This window comes from Bos grunniens, chromosome 14 (genome assembly GCF_055505025.1).
Source record: "Bos grunniens cultivar Pamir isolate PY7600 chromosome 14, Bosgru_T2T1.0, whole genome shotgun sequence".
NCBI classification, from domain to species: Eukaryota; Metazoa; Chordata; class Mammalia; order Artiodactyla; family Bovidae; genus Bos; species Bos grunniens.
This window is the reverse complement of record NC_141178.1, coordinates 13,124,906-13,142,109: the sequence shown is the minus strand read 5'-3', so window position 1 is coordinate 13,142,109 and position 17,204 is coordinate 13,124,906. Positions and strand designations below refer to the sequence as shown.

Sequence of the window (17,204 nt, the reverse complement as noted above, 5' to 3'; positions counted from 1 at the left end):
TCAGCATCAGTCCTTCCAATGAACACCCAGGACCGATCTCCTTTAGAATGGACTGGTTGGATCTCCTTGCAGTCCAAGGGACTCTCAAGAGTCTTCTCCAACACCACAGTTCAAAAGCATCAATTCTTCGGCGCTCAGCTTTCTTCACAGTCCAACTCTCGCATCCATACATGACCACTGGAAAAACCATAGCCTTGACTAGACGGACCTTTGTTGGCAGATGTTTACTCAGCAGCTATTATGTGCCAGGAACTGTTTTAGGTGATGGAGATAAGACAGTAAACACAAAGGAAAAGCCCTGACCTCAAGAAGCTGACTTCCAGCGGGAGAGACAACAAACAAAATGTGTAAACAAAGTCAAATAGTGTGTCGGATGGTAGCTAAGGGCTAAGGAAGGGAAAAATAAACCAGGGAAGGGGCAGGAAGGATGGGATTGAGGGTGTGGATACTTAACATTTTACAGCCGTTTACTGCGGTAGTGAAGAGCAGAGAAAATATTACAGGAGAAAGCTGATGGGGAATTGGCAGGTGCTGGCAGTCAGAGACAGGAAAGGTTTTCTGAGGAGGGGCTGGGTTGTGCTCACGCAGACCCCACCCCCAACCCCCATCCCGCTCCACCCAGCCTTGGGCAGGGAACCTGCACAGGGAGCTTCCTGCCACCTCCAGCCGAGCTGGTCTAGTCTGTGCAAGTGTGAAATGAGGTTCATTAAAGGACTGTTTCCCTGAATGCAACGGCTGGGCAGAGGATGAGCTCTTATAGCCTCAAGAAAGTTTAGTAGCCCACATTTAAATCAGCTTTTCAGTCAAAGCTTTCACATTTATGGTTAAATGAGCCGGTTGATTAGGCGCCACAACTTAGGCCAAAAGTGGAGGGGATTCCCCACCCCTAGCCCGTAAATCAGACGCCCAACTTGCCTAAGTGAAAGCGAGAGGGTGAAGCATATTCCCCCAGGGTTTTACTATGCAGCTGAACCCAGACCAACACCAGGCCTTCCACAACACTGTACTTGTCAGCCTATCTTTTTGAACATCTCCAGAAACCATTCAGTTTCCTCTCCAAGAGAATTGCTTCCTAACTTCTGATCACTTTTTAAATGAATTTGTAATGCATTTCCTGACAACTATAATATTTGACAATAGGTATTAAGAGGGCTTCCCTGATAGCTCAGTTGGTAAAGAGTCTGCAATGTAGGAGACCCCAGTTTGATTCCTGGGTTGGGAAGATCCACTGGAGAAGGGATAGGCTACCCACTTCAGTGTTCTTGGGCTTCCCTTGTGGCTCAGCTGGTAAAAAACCTGCCTGCAATGCGGGAGACCTGGGTTCGATCCCTCAGTTGGGAAGATCCCCCAGATAAGGGAAAGGCTACCCACTCCAGTATTCTGGCCTGGAGAATTCCATGGACAGTCTATGGGGGTCACAAAGGGTCAGAGACGACTGAACAACTTTCACTTCAGACATTAAGATGGAAAGGTTTAGGAAAAAATGAAGATATTCTCTTTATCCCTCGCTTGTGTGATGTTTGTCTCCCTCTTTTAGTAAAACAACAAAGATAATCAGGAGGCTCTCCGGACCTTGTTCTTGAGTCATTTTCACGTCCCAGGTTCAAATTCCACTTCTATTAATTTTTAAGATGTCCATTGGTTTGGGAAGAAGAACTTATATTATCACTTCTATAACTAAAACATGGTGACCGTGCAAAGAAAAAGTCAGCATCAAATATGCTAACCGTCCAGACACAGGGCCACATGTCCCCTTTTTAATTTGGGCAGAGTTTAATGTGAAAGTTAATGTCTAGCCAGATCTTCCTGCCTGGTTTTCCAAGCATGTCCGCACAGGCTGGCAAGGGGAGCAGAGTGGGTAGCCTGGTTGAGGAAACAGTAACGGGAGGCCAGGATGCTCCCCAGCCTGGCCTGGTTGGCTTTGGACTCCCAGGCAGAATGAAGAGGGCTGGTGGGGACGCTCCTTACCCATTCGCCACTCCCACGCGGAACTCAGTCTGAATGGCCTCTGGTGTTATTATTTGTTGGCGGATTCTGCCCACGTCCCCTCGGCATTACACGCTGGCATCTCTGAAGCTGGCTTTGTCTCCCACCCATTGTTGGGTTTGGGCTGCGTTTCTGCATTTCAAGGCCCTTAAAGAACCTCACGAAGTAGAAGAGAAAAGAAAGGGGGCAGTCAGACAGGATACACTGGTTGTACTATTCTTACCATCCATCCAGTTCCAAGAAGCTCCTGCATCTTGAATAGATAATAAAAGGTTGGTGTGCAGCTGGGCCCCATTGACCCGCTACCCTTCCCTTAAATGCCGGATAAGGGAGGCTTTAGGATGCCTCATGGAATACAGAAATGACTACCTTAAGAAACAATCTATCCTTACAAGTAACCTAGTTAAAAAAATAAAAGGCCAATGTGGGTCCATCAGCTGTAACAAAGATACCACCTTGGAGCTGGGTGTTGAAGGTGGGAGAGAATGTGTATGGCGGGGAGAAGGGGGCATATAGGAACGCACTGTACTTTCTCTCAAATGTTTCTCTGAACCTGAAACACTCCAAAACATAAAATGCATTAAAAACTAAAAGCCATGAGGAGATCTATTTATTTAAAATAGTTTTCTTAAGCAAACCTTATTCACATATTCTGTGGGAATGAAACAAAGTGAAATTTAAATGAATAAAAATATTCTTTATCATTAGGCAGCAGATATTTGCATGTTATTTAAAATACAAGCAGTAAATTAAAACACTGATCATCTCATGCTTAACTATTCATTAAACATCTGCTGAACGATGAACTCCTTAAAAACAACTCTGTCCGGAAAGTGCTACTATTATCCCTTCTTCCCACAAGAGGAAACAGGTTGAAGCAGGTTAAGAAAATTGTGTCCAGTCACACAGCCAATAAATGAGCAGCTGGGAATTAGCATCCACTGAAAAGAGGAAAAAATAAAGGAGAGGGCATTCACCCAATATTCTTTTGCCTAAAAAGACACAAATTAAGCACATTAAAAAAATTTAAGTTAAAAAAAAAAAAAGAACCTTATCCTTACATCTAAGAGATAAGCTGCAATTAATAAGTTTGGAGGAGCAGAGTGATAAGGAAAAAAAGAGTGATATAGAAAATGGATACCATTTTTAGGGGTTTTGTTGTTCAGTCGCTCAGTCATGTCTGACTCTTTGCAACCCCATGGACTGCAGCACGCCAGGCTTCCCTGTCCATCACCAACTCCTGGAACTTGCTCAAACTCATGTCGATCAAGTCAGTGATGCCGTCCAACCATTTCATCCTCTGTTGTCCCCTTCTCCTCCTGCCTTCAATCTTTCCCAGCCTCAGGGTCTTTTCTAATTTTCAGAGGAGAGAGAGTTAAAAGAATTCTGCTGGGGCAGGGGGTGCAGAGGGTTGAGGAGGGAAGCTAAGTTTGGAGACAAAAAGTGAAGAGGGGAAAGGGAGAACGTGAGAGAAGGGAGGAAGAAATATTAAAGAGTGGGACAATGTAATTTATGTGACTGTCATATTGGAATGTATTGGTTTCAACAAAATGATAGTCTGTGGTGGCATGACATAGGCAAATATGCTTTCAAATGAGTCAGAGTCAATTGTGACTCAGTTAAAGACCTTTAAATAGTTTTCCATCTTTGTTGCGTAGAGATGCTGCTGCCTCTCTAGGACCTGAGGCTGCTGTTCCTTGTTCCTCAGGCTCAGACCCCTGAGGCCTCTCATGGGGGAACATCTCATGATTCACTATCTGAAATATGTGTTTGGGGTACACCATGGCCCCCAGAGTGCAACCCAGGGACTTCATTTTGTGCTTAAAGGAAGAAGCAGCCAATAGCGGGGGAAACTCGAGCCTGTTTGTCTTGACTGAGAGCCTGTGAGCCAGTCTCTTCCTAAAGGATTTTCAGAAGAAGCCTTAAGTTTGCTGGACATTTGCCTCATGTGCTAGTGTAAAAATTAACCCCATGCACAGACACACTCGAGGGGCTGCTGTCTCTCTACACCCTGCCCACCTGCACCCAAACCCCAGAACCATCCAGGTGGGGGAGGTGAGCCGTTAGGAGAGGCCGCTCCCCAGTATTAATGATGAGTCCTCCTCCTGCGCTCTGTCCTTTTCATTAAAACATTCATTGTAAATGAATGACGCATCCTCAAGTCAGCATTTTTTATATCAAGGTTACATTGGTGCCTAAATGATTGATCCTGCCTGGTAAATGGCTATCACGAAACTAGGAAGCTGAGTTCTCCGTTGGCCTCCAGCTCACTGCTCTAGGCGACCTTGGGCAAGTCCCACCAGGGCCCAAATTCCTCAACTTTACAGAGTAAGTCAGGTGACCTGACCCTTCCAGCCACAAACTTCCATTATCCTGCTCACCTGCCGCCTCACAGCAGGGGCAAAACTGGAGTTTAAAAGAATCGATCCTGGATTCTGACCAACGCATGAGCCCACCCAAGATTGACCAGTTCACACTTACGCGTCAGAATGCACATTTCCATGTGCCTTATCTCACATCCCATATGCAGGCTAAGGAAGGCATATCTCACAAACAGGAGAGAGCGAGATAAACAGTTTTTATCACTGCATGGGACTCCCAGGGAACATCCAAGGACAAGTTGATGATAAGGAGGTAGAATAATCCATCCTTTACCTAAAATATGACCGAACTGCTCAATATCTATAGACTCTGTTATTATTTTTAAAAGGGCAAAAAAAAAAAATTGAACTGATGAGTTAATATTCAATTGTTGAGCAATCACAAAGAAACCCAGGGAATATTGAGAATGATTAAACATCCAAATGGTGGACCACTCTGAAACTGTCACATCTAATAACCAACTCGTAATGCATCTGACAGAATGTGGTCCACTGGAGAAGGGAATGGCAAACCACTTCAGCATTCTTGCCTTGAGAACCCCATGAACAGTATGAAAAGGCAAAATGATAGGATATTGAAAGAGAAATTCCCCAGGTCGGTAGGTGCCCAATATGCTACTGGAGATCAGTGGAGAAATAACTCCAGAAAGAATGAAGGGATGGAGCCAAAGTAAAAACAATACCCAGCTGTGGATGTGACTGGTGATAGAAACAAGGTCCGATGCTGTAAAGAGCAATATTGCATAGGAACCTGGAATGTCAGGTCCATGAATCAAGGCAAATTGGAAGTGGTAAAACAGGAAATGGCAAGAGTAAACGTTGACATTCTAGGAATCAGTGAACTAAAATGGACTGGAACGGGTGAATTTAACTCAGATGATCATTATATCTACTACTGTGGGCAGGAATCCCTTAGAAGAAATGGAGTAGCCATCATGGTCAACAAAAGAGTCCGAAATGCAGTACTTGGATGCAATCTCAAAAACGACAGAATGATCTCTGTTCGTTTCCAAGGCAAACCATTCAATATCATGGTAATCCAACTCTATGCCCCAACCAGTAACACTGAAGAAGCTGAAGTTGAACTGTTCTATGAAGACCTACAAGACCTTCTAGAACTAACACCCAAAAAAGATGTCCTTTTCATTATAGGGAACTGGAATGCAAAAGTAGGAACTCAGGAAACACCTGGAGTAACAGGCAAATTTGGTCTTGGAGTACGAAATGAAGCAGGGCAAAGGCTAATAGAGTTTTGCCAAGAGAATGCACTGGTCATAACAACAACACAAGAGAAGACTCTACACATGGACATCACCAGACGGTCAAGACCGAAATTAGACTGATTATATTCTTTGCAGCCAAAGATGGAGAAGCTCTATACAGTCAGCAAAAACAAGACCGGGAGCTGACTGTGGCTCAGATCATGAACTCCTTATTGCCAAATTCAAACTTAAATTGAAGAAAGTAGGGAAAACCACTAGACCATTCAGGTATGACCTAAATCAAATTCCTTATAATTATACAGTGGAAGTGAGAAATAGATTTAAGGGACTAGATCTGATAGACAGAGTGCCTGATGAACTATGGATGGAGGTTCATGACATTGTACAGGAGACAGGGATCAAGACCATCCCCATGGAGACGAAATGCAAAAAAGCAAAATGGCTGTCTGAGAAAGCCTTACAAATAGCTGTGAAAAGAAGAGAAGCAAAAAGCAAAGGAGAAAAGGAAAGATATACCCATTTGAATGCAGAGTTCCAAAGAATAGCAAGGAGAGATAAGAAAGTCTTCCTCAGCTATGAATGCAAAGAAATAGAGGAAAACAACAGAATGGGAAAGACTAGAGATCTCTTCAAGAAAATTAGAAGATACAAAGGGAACATTTCATGCAAAGATGGGCTCGATAAAGGACAGAAATTGTATGGACCTAACAGAAGCAGAAGATATTAAGAAGAGGTGGCAAAAATACACAGAAGAATTGTACAAAAAAAAACTTCATGACCCAGATAATCATGATGGTGTGATCACTCACCTAGAGCCAGATATCCTGGAATGTGAAGTCAAGTGGGCCTTAGAAAGCATCAGTATGAACAAAGCTAGTGGAGGTGATGGAATTCCAGTTGAGCTATTTCAAATCCTGAAAGATGATGCTGTGAAAGTGCTGCACTCAATATGCCAGCAAATTTGGAAAACTCAGCAGTGGCCACAGGACTGGAAAAGGTGTTTTCATTCCAATCGAAAAGAAAGCCAATGCCAAAGAATGCTCAAACTACTGCACAATTGCACTCATCTCACACGCTACTAAAGTGATGCTTAAAATTCTCCAAGCCAGGCTCCAGCAATACGTGAACCATGAACTTCCAGATGTTCAAGCTGGTTTTAGAAAAGGCAGAGGAACCAGAGATCAGCTTGTCAACATCTGTTGGATCATCAAAAAAGCAAGAGAGTTCCAGAAAAATATCTATTTCTGCTTTATTGACTATGCCAAAGTCTTTGACTGTGTAGATCACAATAAATTGTGGAAAATTCTGAAAGAGATAGGAATACCAGACCACCTGACCTGCCTCTTGAGAAACCTATATGCAGGTCAGGAAGCAATAGTTAGAACTGGACATGGAACAACAGACTGGTTCCAAATCGGGGAAGGAGTATGTTAAGGCTGTATATCATCACCCTGCTTATTTAACTTACATGCAGAGTACATCATGAGAAACGCTGGGCTGGAAGAAACACAAGCTGGAATCAAGATTGCCGGGAGAAATATCAATAACCTGACATATGCAGATGACACCACCCTTATGGCAGAAAGTGAAGAGGAACTAAAAAGCCTCCCGATAGAAGTGAAAGAGGAGAGTGAAAAGTTGGCTTGAAGCTCAACATTCAGAAAATGAAGATCATGGCATCTGGTCCCATCACTTCATGGGAAATAGATGGGCAAAGTGTGGAAACAGTGTCAGACTATTTTTCTGGGCTCCAAAATCACTGCAGATAGTGATTGCAGTGAAATTAAATGATTTTAAAAGATACTTACTCCTTGGAAGGAAAGTTATGACCAACCTAGACAGCATATTGAAAACCAGAGACATTACTTTGCCAGCAAAGGTCTGTCTAGTCAAGACTATGGTTTTTCCTGTGGTCATGTATGGATGTGAGAGTTGGACTGTGAAGAAATCTGAGTGCTGAAGAATTGATGCTTTTGAACTGTGGTGTTGGAGAAGACTCTTGAGAGTCCCTTGGACTGCAAGGAGATCCAACCAGTCCATCCTAAAGGAAATCAGCCCTGGGTGTTCTTTGGAAGGACTGATGCTGAAGCTGAAACTCCAATACTTTGGCCACCTCATGCAAAGAGTTGACTCATTGGAAAAGACCCTGATGCTGGGAGGGATTGGGGGCAGGAGGAGAAGGGGATGACAGAGGATGGGATGGCTGGATGGCATCACAAACTAGATGGACATGAGTTTGGGTGAACTCCAGGAGTTGGTGATGGACAGGGAGGCCTAGCGTGCTGCAATTCATGGGGTTGCAAAGAGTCGGACACGACTGAGTGACTGAACTGAACTGAACTGAACTGAATGCATCAATCTCTGTTGCACTTCAGAGCCTCAAATCCTACCTTGGGTCCATACTCTCTTCCTTTTCTCTAGTCTGTCCTTGTGTTTCTGAATTACTTATTCCCAGGATTTTTAATTAAAGAAGCCCAGGCATGAATAAATTTATTAATTAATAATATCAGTGTCTCCTTTGAGGACTGTCAGGTGATGAAGCCACAGCAACACCAACGATGTGCATATATTTGGTGTCTAAGTGAGTACAGGATCTTAGATTCAATTGTTAATACAAGAGATTTATCACAGTTGATCAGTTCAGTCAGTTCAGTGGCTCAGTTGTGTCCTACTCTTTGTGACTCCATGGACTGCAGCACACCAGGCCTCCCTGTCCATCATCAAGTCCTGGAGTTTACTCAGACTTGTGTCCACTGAGTCAGTGATGCCATCCAACCATCTCATCCTCTGTTGTTCCCTTCTCCAGCCTTCAGTCTTTCCCAGTATGAGGGTCTTTTCAAATGAGTCAGCTCTTCACATCAGGTGGCCTAAGTGTTGGAGTTTCAGCTTCAACCTCACTTCTTCCAATGACTATTCAGGACCAATTTCCTTTAGGATGGACTGGTTAGATCTCCTTGCTGTCCAAGTGAGTCTCAAGAGTCTTTTCCAACACCACAGTTGATAATCACCATTTATAAAAAGGAAAGATAACAAACAGCGACTACATCTACTTGCTTACGTTAGGTCCTAAAAAAGCAAAATGAACAAAAAGATCTGTTCCTTAGTGTCCATGTTAATATTTACCTCTTCCTCTTGCAGGCTGGGGTCAGTGCAACAAGGGTCAGAACCTCATGTTCTGAAAGTCTCCTCTCTCTCCCTGCCTTCTCTCTCCTCCTCTCTCCTCATTATGTCCCATTCCCACTGAGCTACTTAATCATGGCCCCTGAAGCATGAAGTGTCCTCTTCTCTGTATCTCTGAACATGCCCTTCCCTCTGGCGAAAACTCTTCCTTTCCTGTCCAAGGAAGGTTGTCTCCTTCCAGAAAGACCTAAGGCCCCCTGCCATCTCCTAGGGGGCTTCTGGGTTCATCCTTTGGATCACTTGCAGTCTGCCACTTCCTCCAAGCACCAGGTTTTCATCATCTTTGGTCAACAGACAAAATGGGAGTCCCTTTGTCACCTCTTCAGTCAGTTCAGTTGCTCAGTAGTGTCCAACTCTTTGCGATGGCATGGACTGCAGCATGCCAGGCCTCCCTGTCCATCACCAACTCCCAGAGTTTGCTCCAACTCATGTCCATCCTGTTCATGATGCCATCCAACCATCTCATCCTCTGTCATCCCCTTTTCCTCCCGCCTTCAATCTTCCCCAGCATCAGGGTCTTTTCAAATGAGTCAGTTCTTTGCATCAGGTGGCCAAAGTATTGGAGTTTCAGCTTCAGTATCAGTTCTTCCAATGAATATTCATGACTGATTTCCTTTAGGATGGACTGGTTGGATCTCCTTGCAGTCCAAGGGACTCTCAAGAGTCTTCTCCAACACCACAGTTCAAAAGCATCAATTCTTCGGCGCTCAGCTTTCTTTATAGTCCAACTCTCACATCCATACATGACCACTGGATCTCTTAGACACACTCTAACCTCCAAAGAGCTCTCAGTTTCCTTGTCCTTGATCACCTCCTCCGCCTGCTCCCTTCTGTCCATAACCTTTCCCCACGAGCCCTCTGGAACTTCATTCCATGATAAACTCTGTCTTGCCCACAACCATGTCACAGTGGGTCTCCCCTTCACCTCTTCGGGCTAAACAAGCCCCAGCTCATCACTGCAAGGCCACCACTCCTCCCCTGTCACCTTCCCAAGGAGATGCCATTCATGCAGACTGGACCCAAGAGCGGGAGGAGAACCACACTGTCGGCTCCCAGTGACAGCTTACCCATTCATGCTGATGTGGAACTAGCCTGTATACTGTCCTCTGTCAATGTCAGATGCCAACCCGCATCATTCTTCGTCCTCATTCAAGAAGCCTTTGGCACCTTGCTCAATCTTCCTGTCCACCCCTAGTCCTGCCATTGTCCTGAGTAGCTTCAGTCTTAGTTCTTTGCTCTCAAAAGAGAATCCGCTCCACGGCATTTAGGCTGCCCTTCCCTTGGCCACCCCTGGACCTTGCCATCACCCTGAATTGTTCTACCTATGACATCTTAAATCTGATAGCTTACTGTGATCAAAAGACACCATTTTTCACTCCAGCCATCATCATCTGTATTTTATTTCAGCAAAACCTTCTGTATCTCAACTCCTCTGCTTTTTCCTTCTCTGTCAACCCAAGCCTGGTTTCACTTCCTCCCTGTCAAATCCCTCCCTTCCTGGGTTTCCCTAGCAAACCGAGACTCCATAACACATCACGTCACTGTCTTACAGATATCCTCGCTCTCCTCTCTTGGCTTCAGGAACACTCTTAATTTCCCTCCCCTAAATCCCCTTTTCAATATGTCTTTCTCCTTTCCCTTAAGTGTCAGTTTTCTTGAATGCCTATTGGATTCTTCCCACTCTCCCCTGATAATCTCATGTACACTGCTTGCCTATTTCTGGCAATTAATTTTTTTGTCTAAGATTCCAAGTCATTTGCTTTGCAGTTTCTTTTCACAAGGAGACTACACAAAATTGGCCTGTATGCAGGTCAAGAAGCAACAGTTAGAACCGGACATGGAACAACAGACTGGTTCCAAACTGGGAAAGGAGTACATCAAGGCTGTATATTGTCACCCTGATTATTTAACTTACGTGCAGAGTACATCATGTGAAATGCCAGGCTGAATGAAGTACAAGCTGGAATTAAGATTTCCAGGAGAAATATCAATAACCTCAGATATGCAGATGACACCATCCTATGGCAGAAAGTGAAAAGGAACTAAAGAGCTTCTTGATGAAGGTGAAAGAGGAGAGTGAAAAGCTGACTTAAAACTCAACATTCAAAAAACAAAGATCATGGCATCTGGTCTCATCACTTCATGGCAAATAGATGGGGAAACAATGAAAACAGTGACAGACTTTATTTTCTTGGGCTCCAAAATCACTGCTGACGGTCACATGAAATTAATTGCTCCTTGAAAGAAAAGCAATGACAAACCTAGAAAGCATATTAAAAAGCAGAGACATTACTTTGCTGACAAAGGTCCATATAGTCAAAGCTATGGTTTTTCCAGTAGTCACATGGTTTTTCCAATAATCCAGAGATTATTCCGTGCTTGTGCCAAACATTTTAAAATATTATAGTTTCTTTTATTGAAATATATTATATCCAGATTTTGTTTATGAAGTTTACTTGTAAGGAATTCAATCCTATTGAGTCAGTTCTCAACTTTCTTTTTTGCTTTTAGAAACAAGAGTGACACCAAGTTTTAAAACTCCTATTTTTCAAATTCAGATCACTGCAATATTTTGTGAAAAATCTATAAGATCTTGAATTTTTTTCAGCCATAGAGCCTTCAATGGAAACTAAAACTTTAAAACCTGGGAAAAGATGGTATTTTTTACCATACATCCCTATGCGTGCATGCTCAGTCACTCATTCATGTCCAACTCTTTGGAACCCCATGGACTGTAACCCACCAGGCCCCTCTGTCCATGGAATGGGTTGCCATTTCCTACCCCAGGGGATCTTCCCAACTCAGGGACCAAAACCCGAATCTCTTGCATCTCCTGCACTGGCAAGCGGATTCTTTACCATTGTGCCACCTGGTAATCCCCAATACATCCCTATAATATGCCATAGTTTGAAGATATCAATTGATCACAGTCTTGGCCTCTGCTGATCTAAATCCAGCCATCGGCTTCAATAAAGAGACAGCTCTTGGCCTCTCATTTCATAGGAAAATACAGCAGTACGTCCTCTAACTTTAAATACATATTCAAATTGTTCCCAAAGAAAAGTTACTAGGAAAGTTTTTCCTGCTGAGAGGCAGTGGAAGTCCACCGGAAGTCTGCCTGAAGCTTAATATTTATCCTTAGACTGGTTTGAGAAAGGATTTGAGTAACCTAAGAGATTAGCAAAGAGGTCATAATGAGTAGGGGCTTCCCAGGTGGCTCAGTGGCTCAGGTTCGATCCCCTGGAGAAGGAAATGGCAACCCACTCCAGTACTCTTGCCTGGAAAATTCCATGGACAGAGGAGCCTGGTGGGCTACAGTCCATGGGGCGGCAACAAATTGGGCCATGACTTAGCGACTAAACAACAGCAAAGATAAGTAGACAAGTTCTTCACCTTTACTAAAGCAGATTCAATTTCCAAAGCTCACTTGCAAAAGGAAAAACTTATGTGACTTTCTTTTGCAGAAACGTGAAAACCAAGAAAGGCTCTTGCTCAGCAAAGGAGGGGCATAGACGGTGAAGGGGCACAGACTCCTTTCCCAGGGCAGCCCCACATGGGCTCGTCCTGGCGCTGGAGCACAAGCCAGGCCGCCCCGCTGCCGGCGCACCCTCAGAGCCAGTCAGTTGGGCTGGAGCAGGCGGCCTGGTGTTCCTGGGCACACTCAGGAAACATCCTCCCAGGAGAGGATGCTCCAGGGGAGACATACCGCACTTTCAACAGGCAGTGATGTTGAGCGCTTACTATGTATCAGGCACGGTGTGAGACATGAAAGGCTGAATAAGGCCGCCTTCTGCCCTTAGCCAGTCCCAAACGAGCCCAAGAAACAGGCAGTTGAGTCACAATTGAGCTGGGTTTCCTCCAAACCTCCAGAGCCAGGGAGCAAACCCCAATCTTTCCTTCCAAAGCTCGCTGTTCTAAGAACTGGCAAAGGCTTGGAAAGAGCTGCATTCTTTAGATACATAATGTCCTAATTAGTGGCTATCCTCCAAGGCCAAACAAAGCAGCCTGGGAGCAGACTTCAAAGCCACTCATCTGATGACAGATCAGGCCACAGAATGACTTGAAATGAGAATAAGCCCTGGCTGAGCTACATTTTGCTAGCATTCCAATTATCACCGCTGCTGGCATGCCCGATTTATTCACTCAGAAGAGCTTTCTTCTCTTTGTCATCCCACAGCAAGATAAACTGTTCTTCCGTAGACCCCAAAGTGAAATATTAACAAAATCAATAATTAAAAGATGTGTGTAAATTTGACCCTGAAAAATACCATTCTCCTTGAATTCACGAAGAGAGCTTTTAAAAGCTAGAAACCTGTGAAACTGAGTCATTATATCCCCAAATATGCTTTACTATACCAAATTAAAAGTAAGCTGGTCTTTTAAAAAATCCAGATATTCTAAAAATATAATCTCTTTTAAACTCATTGTCCTTGCCCCTGGCAGTTTGCATGTTTTTCCTATTTCTTGATGACATATTGCTAATTATTTTCATTTAATTAGCAACATTACCTTTATACATGTGACTCATGTAATTTTCTTAAATTATATCATGGTTTACCATCCTGGCTCACATATAAATATAGAATTGTGTATAATAGTAGCCACTTTTTTATATCAAAGAAATAATTTTCAAATAATTTCTGGAGAATTGTGTGCTTCAAACCCATTCCTCTGGTTCCTTTCACTAAAGCTCTCTTAAAATTCAATATATTCCATTCATAGATTCTTCATTGAAATTGAGGTGTTAGGTCTCCCTCAAGCTTATTCTAGGTTTAGGGTCACAGCACTGTTAAAACAAGTTGATTATTTATAAGTTAAACTAAAGCCCTGAACATCTGTTGTTCAGTCATTCAGTCATGTCTGACTCCTTGCAACCCCGTGGACTGCAGCACACCAGGCTTCCCTGCCCTTCACCATCTATCGGAGCTTCCTCAAACTCATGTCCATCAGGTCGGTGATGCCATCCAACCATCTTATCCTCTGTCATCCCCTTCTCCTCCCACCTTCAATCTTTTCCAGCATCAGGGTCTTTTTTAATGAGTCAGCTCTTCGCATCAGGTGGCCAAAGTATTGGAACTTCAGCTTCAACCCTGAACGTAACTTTACAATTTTCCAATCATCATTAAATAAGAACTGGAAACCATGTGGGTTATCTTGGGCAACATACAAATGTCAGCTGACTTGGTTTAAAGCCAGGGTTTGCAAATCCCCAGGGGTCTTAGCAAGGTGGCGGGAGGGCAAGCCAAGGGCTGGACTGCTTCTTGGCTCCACACCTCCGTCAGCCAGAGCAGCTCAGAGTTCTTATCTGTACATCCCATCGGGTGAGTTGTTTCAGATATCCCCCTGCTCGCCTGCTTGCTTGCTTTCACCACCACCCCGCCTTTCTTCTTTTTCTAGGAGGGGTATCGTGTGCATAGGTCCTCCCCTTCTCCTTCTGAGCATTCAGTCTTAAGCCACTGGGTGGACCACAGACAGGGAGGGGTCTGTACAGAGGAGCCTGGTGGGGGTAAGGAGTCAGAGCCAGAGAGGAGAGTGCACTGGGGAGGGTGGTGATGGGGTGAGGAGGGTAGGCAGCCTGGTGCGGTGAGTCGAAGCCCAGAGCGGGCAAGATGTCCACATGCGGGGAGCTGGAGCCTGGCATGGGTGCGTCAGTTGGAGCCGGAGTTCCTAACCCAAGCACACTGAGAAGGAAGGGCGTTCACACAAGGTTAAGGCTTCAGGCCTGGTGTCAAAGCAGGATGGAGGGCGCTCGGTCGGGAGTGGGAGTGACCCAGGGAGGGAATCAGAGCCCACGCAGAGTCAAGTGTCCCTGTGTGTGGATGGCTAAGAATGGGATGGCTAGGCAGGGTGAAGAGGGCATCCTCACAGGTCCCCTGAAAAAAAGCAGGTCACCAAAGACCACATAATGTATGACCTGATTTGTGAAATGCCCACACAAGGCAAATCTATACACAGAAAAGTAGGTTAGTGGTTGTCTCGGGCTGGGGAGATTGAGGAGTAAAAGGGGAGTGATCGCTAATGTGTGCAGGGCAACTTTTGAAGTGATGAAAATGTTCTGGAAATGGTGGTGATGGTTTTAAGATTATAACAAAAACCACTGAACAGTATAACTTCAGCTTAATTTTTTAATTGTATGCTTTAAATGGATGAACTCTATGGTAAGTGAATTATATCTCAATAAAGCTAAAATTAGAGTAAAGCACATTATTTCCTCAAAACATTAAGCTGACTGGAGTGAGTCTGATTAAAGCGATACTGACTACAGTACTCATTTTTCCTTGGTAAACTGTTAGCTAATACCATCAAAGCTTTACAGCAATCATTTCAACTAATGTGAATAATCAAATGTAACAATGGTTTGGATGGTGAAGACAACATAGCATTAGCAATGTCATCAACCAACTTCCACTACCTTTTCTATTACTACTCAATTAAAAGGATAACATTATCAAGCCAAGCAATTCTGTTGCCAACTTATTTTTGACAAACACTACATTTAGAGTGGATGCAAAGTGCAATACTGTTGGTTAAAAGGCTTAAAAATTCTACTTTCTAGGGTTGAAATTTGGTAGAAGGATATTGTTGCAAAAAAATTTTCTTACTTCAGATGCCAAAGTAATTTTTAAGAAATTTTATATTTTTAAGAGAATGCCATTAAAAATAACCATTATAGAAATGACCCTTAAGTTTAAAGTATAACAGATACTTAATAAATATTGTTGTTCAGTCACAAAGTCACATCAGACTCTACAGCTCCATGGACTGCAGCACACCAGGCTTCTCTGTCCTTCACCATTTTTAGGAGTTTGCTCAAACTCATGCCCATTGAGTCGGTGATGCCATCCAACCATCTCATCCTCTGCAGTCCCCTTCTCCTCCTGCCTTCAATCTTTCCCAGCATCAGGGTCTTTTCCAATGAATTGGTTCTTTGCATCAGGTGGCCAAAGTACTGGAGCTTCAGCTTCAACATCAGTCGTTCCAATGAATAGTCAGGGTTGATTTCCTTTAAGATTGACTGGTTTGATCTCCTTGCAGTCCAAGGGACTCTCAAGAGTCTTCTCCAGCATCACAGTTCAAAAGCATCAATTCTTGGGTGCTCAGCCTTCTTTATGATCCAACTCACATCCATACATGACTGCTGGAAAAACCACAGCTTTGACTATATGCACCTTTGTTGGTAAAGTGATGTCTCTGCTTTTTAAATGCTGTTTAGGTTTGTCATAGCTTTTCTTCCAAGGAGCAAGTATCTTTTAATTTCATGACTGCAGTCACCACCTGCAGTCATTTTGGAGCCCCAGAAAATAAAATCTATCACTGTTTCCACTGTTTCCCCATCTACTTGCCACGAAGTGATGAGACCGGATGCTGTGATCTTAGTTTTTTGAATGCTGAGTTTCAAGTCAGAGTTTTCACTCTTTTTTCACCCTCATCAAGAAGCTCTTCACTTTCTATTAGAGTGGTGACATCTGCTTATCTGAGGTTGTTGGTATTTCTCCCAACAATCTTGATTCAACCTTGAGCTTCATCCAGCCCAGCATTTCACATGATGTACTCTGTATATAAGTTAAATAAGCAGAGTGACAATATAGTCTTGACATACTCTTTTCCCAATTTTGAACCAGTCCGTTGTTCCAGGTCCAGTTCTAACTGTTGCTTCTTGACCTGCACACAGATTTCTCAGGAGGCAGGTAAGGTGGTCTGGTATTCCCATCTCTTTAAGAATTTCCCACAATTTGGTTGTGACCCACAGAGTCAAAGGCTTCAGCGTAGTCAATGAAGCAGAAGTAGACATTTTTCTCGAATTCCCTTTTTCTATGATCCCACAGATGTTGGAAACTCGATCCCTGGTTCTACTGCCTTTTCTAAATCCAGCTGGTACATCTGGAAGTTCTAGGTTCACGTACTGCCTAGGCCTAGCTTGAAGGACTTTGAGCATTACCTTGCTAGCATGTGAAATGAGTACAACTGTTTGGCATTGCCCTTCCTTGGATTGGAATGAAAACTGAACTTTTACAGTCCAGTGGCCACTGTTGAGTTTTCCAAATTTGCCGGCATATCGAGTGCAGCACTTTAACAATGTCACCTGTTAGGATTTGAAATAGCTCAGTTGAATTCCATTACCTCCACTAGTTTTGTTCATAGTAATGCTTCTTAAGGCCCACTTGATTTCACACTCCAGGATGTTTGGCTCTAGGTGAGTGACCACACCTTCGTGGTCACCTGGGTCATTAAGATCTTTTTTTGTGTAGTTCTGTGCATTTTAGGCACCTCTTCTTAATCTCTTCTGCTTCTATTAGGTCCTTGCTGGTTTTGTCTTTTATTGTACCCATCTTTGCATGAAATGTTCCCTTAGTATCTCCAGCTCTTTTGAAGAGATATCTAGTCTTTCCCATTCTATTATTTTTCCTCTATTTCTTTGCATTGTTCACTTAAG

General features: G+C 43.6%; 1 long non-coding RNA gene across 1 annotated transcript in view; it reads right to left on the bottom strand.

The window, feature by feature from the left end:
• LOC147359064 (uncharacterized) overlaps positions 1–5,022 on the bottom strand; it is a 30,580-nt gene extending 25,558 nt beyond the window's left edge. Inside the window, exon 1 of the long non-coding RNA XR_015140505.1 lies at positions 1,969–5,022. This is a non-coding gene — a long non-coding RNA (uncharacterized LOC147359064). The remainder of the gene's footprint in view (positions 1–1,968) is intronic.
• Between the last annotated feature and the right edge of the window lie 12,182 nt (positions 5,023–17,204).